Source organism: Octopus bimaculoides, chromosome 6 (assembly GCF_001194135.2).
Source record: "Octopus bimaculoides isolate UCB-OBI-ISO-001 chromosome 6, ASM119413v2, whole genome shotgun sequence".
Taxonomy (NCBI): domain Eukaryota; kingdom Metazoa; phylum Mollusca; class Cephalopoda; order Octopoda; family Octopodidae; genus Octopus; species Octopus bimaculoides.
The window spans coordinates 91,545,014-91,550,927 of NC_068986.1; the positions used below are offsets into that span (position 1 = coordinate 91,545,014).

At 37.7% G+C, this 5,914-nt stretch overlaps 1 protein-coding gene across 3 annotated transcripts in view; it reads left to right on the forward strand.

The window, feature by feature from the left end:
• LOC106873673 (leucine-rich repeat protein 1) overlaps positions 1–5,914 on the forward strand; it is a 42,697-nt gene that overhangs the window by 30,619 nt on the left and 6,164 nt on the right. The gene's annotated exons all lie outside the window — the stretch shown is intronic.

The following is a 5,914-nucleotide window of genomic DNA, read 5'->3' on the forward strand; positions in this document are numbered from 1 at the left end:
CTCTCTCTCTTCTGCTCTCTCTCTCTCTCTTCTGCTCTCTCTCTCTCTCTTCTGCTCTCTCTCTCTCTCTCTTCTGCTCTCTCTCTCTCTCTCTCCTGCTCTCTCTCTCTCTCTCTTTTCTGCTTTCTCTCTCTCTCTTCTGCTCTCTCTCTCTCTGTATATATATATGTCTGTGTAATCATATTTGTCTTTATGTGTATGAGGAAAAAGAAACTGTTTGTGTCAATCATGTTCAATTACTAATGTTTCTTTGTCTCCCCCCCCTCTCTCTGCATGCATGAGCATCTGGTTATGTTTGTATCTGTAAAACCTCTTCTTCTCCTTATTTGTATGCATATATTTCTACATGAATGTGCATGCGAGTGTTTGCCTCCAACACCAAAACGTACTGTTGTCAAAGCAAGCTAAACATCCAGTCAGCCATGCCAAATCACCAGCGTCTCTACAGCTGTGCCGAATTTTCTCCTTTCTAATCAGGTAGCAAGCAAGGTGAGTTATACTGAAACCTAGACATGAGTCACTGTTGCATATTGGTATTCTTTGTTCAGATATTCTACTACAGTATTCCCTAGCCATATTGCGGGTTCACCTATTGCAGTTTATTATTTAAACTTACATTGATTCCTCCCTGGTGTGGTTTTGCATTTATAATAAAATAAATATATACAAATTATGAAAATGGTTTTAAAAAAATATACAGTACATAGGCATAGGAGTGGCTGTGTGATAAGTAGCTTGCTTACCAACCACATGGTTCTGGGTTCAGTCCCACTGCGTGGCACCTTGGGCAAGTGTCTTCTACTATAGCCTCGGGCCGACCGAAGCCTTGTGAGTGGATTTGGTACACAGAAACGGAAAGAAGCCCGTCATATATATGTATGTATGTGTGTGTTTGTCCCCCCAACATCGCTTGACAATCGATGCTGGTGTGTTTACGTCCCCGTAACCTAGCGGTTCGGCAAAAGAGACCGATAGAATAAGTTCCAGGCTTACAAAGAATAAGTCCTTGGGTTGATTTGCTCAACTAAAGGCGGTGCTCCAGCATGGCCACAGTCAAATGACTGAAACAAGTAAAAGAGTACAATACTGTTTTTACTTCATGGATTTTCACCTATCGTGGGGAATTTTGGAATCTAACACTCATGATAGTCGAGGGATAACTGTATAACATTAATACAAGAAGGTGCTATTTATCGTTGCAGTTAATGCAGAATTCCATTTATGTGGTTTCTATTTTGTAACCATATCCTCATTATAAAATGTTGATGCTTAATGGGCAAGACTCAACCATACAGCAGTGAACTGCTTTCAGGCTGGAGTCATTGATTGTTGCATAATTTTTAGGGTTCAGTTTTTGAAGGCTTGAATACTCACCTCACCTTTCATTGAATCTTTCCTCCACAACCATCCCGGCTTCTTTTTGTTGTTCTCATCTCCATTCTAGTGCAAGTTTTCATTGACCCACACCCCTGTACCATGACCTTACCCTTACAGTTAATTTTTATATAGTTTTAATTCTCTTATCATTATGCAACTGGTACCATCCTGCCTACCCTTATAGTTTACCCCCTGTTTATACATCCATTGATTATACTGCTACCTCGTCAATGTCATCTAATTCAATATATGCTTCCACAAATTTTGATCTCACTTCCATCCCCTTTGAGGCTAAACTCTATTGCCAGAACATTGACCAACTTTTAATTATTATCTGCCTGAATTTCTCTGCATATCTACCTGCCCCCCTCTCTCCCCCTATTACACCATACCCTTATAGTCCTCTTCCTTCACTCTCCACAACCAGCTCCAGCAACTCTAGCAGGTTCCATTCATAGCTTTTCTTAATTAGCATCCTTACACAGGTAACTTGACTTGCCATTCATTCTTTAACAAATTCTTCACTCCTCATGGTAGCTGGATCCATCAATTTTCTATGACCGGATTACATAGACTCTCATCAATTTCCTCAGATTCCAAAATTTTCCAGTGGTATAAGCATTATGCGCAGTACACATTCTTCAAATATCATTTATACTTTATTTTTTTACCTAAACTAAAAAAGGAAACCTGAACCTTCTAGTTCGCCTAAAATGACCATGTCTTCTTCATGAATGATTGTTGGTGGAAACACAAATGTTTACAAGGCATTGGACCAAAGTATTCTGTCATCTGGTTTACAAACGACTAGTTAATGATTAGTTACACTGATTGAACTGGAATGTTTACTATCAATATGAATTAAAGACTAACCAGAAATGCATAAACGTATGTTAAAATGCATTTAAACAAAAGTATTGAGCCTGTTTGAAAAAGTAAACAGACAATGGAAATAAATCGGATACTCCATTGAGTAGAGTGGGTCTTGTTTTGCAGTTACTAGGTAACCTCACTAGTGCTGGTCCCATGAAAAAAAGCACTCAATACATTCTCTAAACTGTTTATCGTTAAGGAGGTATCCAGCTGTAGAAATCATGCCAAAGCAGACATTGAAACCTTGTGCAGTCCTCTGGTTCATCAGCTCTTGTCAAACCATCCAACTAATGCTAGTATGAAAAATAGATGTTAAATGGTTATGACGGCTCACTTTTACTGTAAGCACTGGCTGGTTTGATAATTTCAAAAAATAAACAAGTCTTCATAATGTTAGTGTAGTCAGTGAAAGTGCAAATGCTGATCAATTAAGCAATGCTCATCAACAGCTCTAGCACACGATTTATGTGAGAATGTTTAAATCATATTTTCTGCCACCCAATGCAATGACACTGGTACAGCGCATGAACAAAGTTCTAATTTCTTCATTTAAGCTTTATTTTATTTAGGGTAGTGGATTAGTAGAATTAGTAGAGCTTTGAGGAAAATACCTTGCAGCATTCATTCTACCTCTTTGAGTCAAAATACCACCAAAGCCAACTTAGATTTTTCACCCACCCCCCCTAGGGTTGCTAAAATGAAGTACCAGTCAAATACTGTGGTCAGTATAATTGATTGTTCTCTTACCATCAAATTTCAAGGCTTGTGCCTATGTTAGAAACACTTATGAAAGCCTTTATCCATGACAGTTGAGAAAATTTATCCATGACAATAACTGGATTTTGGAGAAGTTTTAATATAAAATAATCACTAACAAACATTGTTCATGCATGGGATGAAGTTACTACAAAGAACAATGTGATTTGTATGCATAAGAAATTATTCCACATTTTATTAATGATTTTACAGGCTTTGAGATTGAATTCGTTCAATAAATTATAGAATTTGGATTACAGCTTGGATTTGAAGAGATTAACAAAGAATCTATTAAAGAATTGCTGCCATCTCATGATGATGAAGATTTTATTGAGATGGAGCAATAATATGCTTTTCAATAGCCAGATACTGAAGGGGAATCTACACCAACAAAGGAGTTCATGATGAAAATATTTTTTCATGATTGTGAAAATGTAAAACAGATTAACAGGTTGATATCCTGATAATCATCATGCAATAAAAGTTTGTCAAGATATAAACAACTATATATTACTATAAACAAATCTGCATCATCATTTAACATCTGTTTTCCATGCTGATATGAGTTGGACAGCTTTACAGGAACTGGTAAGGCCAGGGGGCCACACTAGGTTCCATAGTTTATTTTGGCTTGGTTTCTCTGGCTTGATACCCTTCCTAATGCCAACCACTTTACAGAGTGTACTGGGTGCTTTTTATGTGGCACTATCACCAGCACCAGTGCTTTTTATGTGCCATCAGCATCCACACCAATGTTGTTTGTGTGACTCCTTGGTTTTAGGGCCTCAGTTCTGTTGTGGTGGGTGGGTCTTCTCGAGTACAGCAGTGCACCACATATCTTGGTCCTCTGTCATCTTCATAAGGCTCAGTGTTTTGAGATCAGCCTTCAATACCTCATGTCTTCCTTGGTTTCTCTCTTCTACAACTTCCCTCCACTTTAAGTGATCAACACTTCTTTATGCAGCTGTCTTCATCCATCTGCATCACATAACCAAACCAGCAGTCTCCTCTCTTGCACACTGCATATAATTTCTCTGACGCCCAACTTCTCTCTCAATACACCAGTGCTCTGTCATGCATGCACACTGACATTGCATATCCAGTAGACCAGAGCAGTTTTGTTCCTCTCCAGCCTTCACATGTTCTCCAAATTCAGGGCCCACATCTCACTACCATGCAGCATCATACAATCTTCCCTTCACTTGGTGAGAGAGAGACCTTTGGTTGCCAAGAGAAGTAAAAACTCTCTGAACTTTCTTTGTTCTATTCTTATTCTAGCAATTACACTTTCTGTACAACCTGCACCACTGCTAATTAGGTCACCTAGGTAGCAAAAATTCATCTACAACTTCCAGAAAGCCACCGGGACATGTGTTGGAAGCAACAATAATTACAGGCATTTTAAATGAATGCTACTATGTCACAATATTTTACAGGCATTGACCAACGTTACATGATATAGTTGTATTTTAGAGTGGTTTTGCACATCACAGCATTCTGTTTGCATCAGTTATCCCTGATGAATTGGGCCTCCCCCTATTAAGAATCTGAAGCAGTACCTGAGTCATTCTCTTCTCTACTCTTTCTACTCCACCCACTTCCGTCTCTTATTCTTTCTTTATCTCTCTATCTTTCATGTGTTGATTATCTTTCCTCTTGATAAACGAATCTGAAGATTTTTGTTTCCTTTTATGTTTTGTATTTTTTAAAACCAACTTTGTCTTTCACCTTATCTCGGGCGATTAAATGTCAGGTGAGAATTATGAAATCACACCGATAATATTAATATTTCTGTTGTCTTCTTCCTTAACTTAGAAAGGTTAAGATGAAATTAAGTCTTCTGTACTTTATACATCATCGTCATATTACTTTTCCTATGCTGGTATGGAATGGAGAAGATTTTTGAGGTAACATTTTATGACTGGATGCCATTTTTTATTGTCACCCCTTTTAACTGATTCCCACTATTACCTAGGTGTCCTAATTAGCAATGGAGGAAGGTGTTAGCTAGAGTAAGTATAGAGTGCAGAAATTCAGGAATCTGTTGCCTCCACTGGCCTGATATTGTATGGAATGCAAATTATTGTGTGAGAAAGCTGGAGAGAAATGTGCCAAGAAGTGTTCTGCTAGATATAAAATGCCTGAGTGAATGAATGCTAGAGGACAAATGAGCTGAGAGTTAAACAGGATATAAAAGGAATAAAGATGTAGCAAGCATGGCATGAGAAAAGACCACGTTGGTTGGCTGTGTGATGTGTATGGAGGAAGACAGTTGGGTAAAGAAATGGAAGAAACCTGCCGGAGAGGAAGACATGGGGACAAAGTGGTGAAAGCTAATCTCAGGAGGTGAACTCCATGAAAGAGATGACGAAAGACAATTTGAGTGGACAAGATATTGTCCTGAATTCATTGCAAACATGTATGATGATGATGATGTGTGTGTGTGTGAGAAATATAACAAATTTAGTTTCTCTCCCTCTCTTTCGCTGTCATTTTGTCTCTTATGCACACACACACACACACACACACATACACATTGGTCATATTTCTCAGACATAGTTGAGACTTGAAAAAAAATCTCTATTCTATTTAAAAGAAAACCAACTAATAGTTACAATAGAAACAATGATAATTGATGATGATATCTTTATTAATTATAGTTAACATGATAGTGGTGGTGGTTGCTGCCACAACAACGACAATGATTTCTCCTATTAGTACAAGGTCAAGAAATATTTTTTTTACTGAACATGGGGCACTAACAATTAAATCAGATCTGGTACCACCCTTCTGACTTAGTTCATGCAATTGAAAAAAAAACACAGTATTTATGAGAGGACCCAATATATATGTACACACATGAAATCTCATATATATATATATATATATATATATATATATATATATG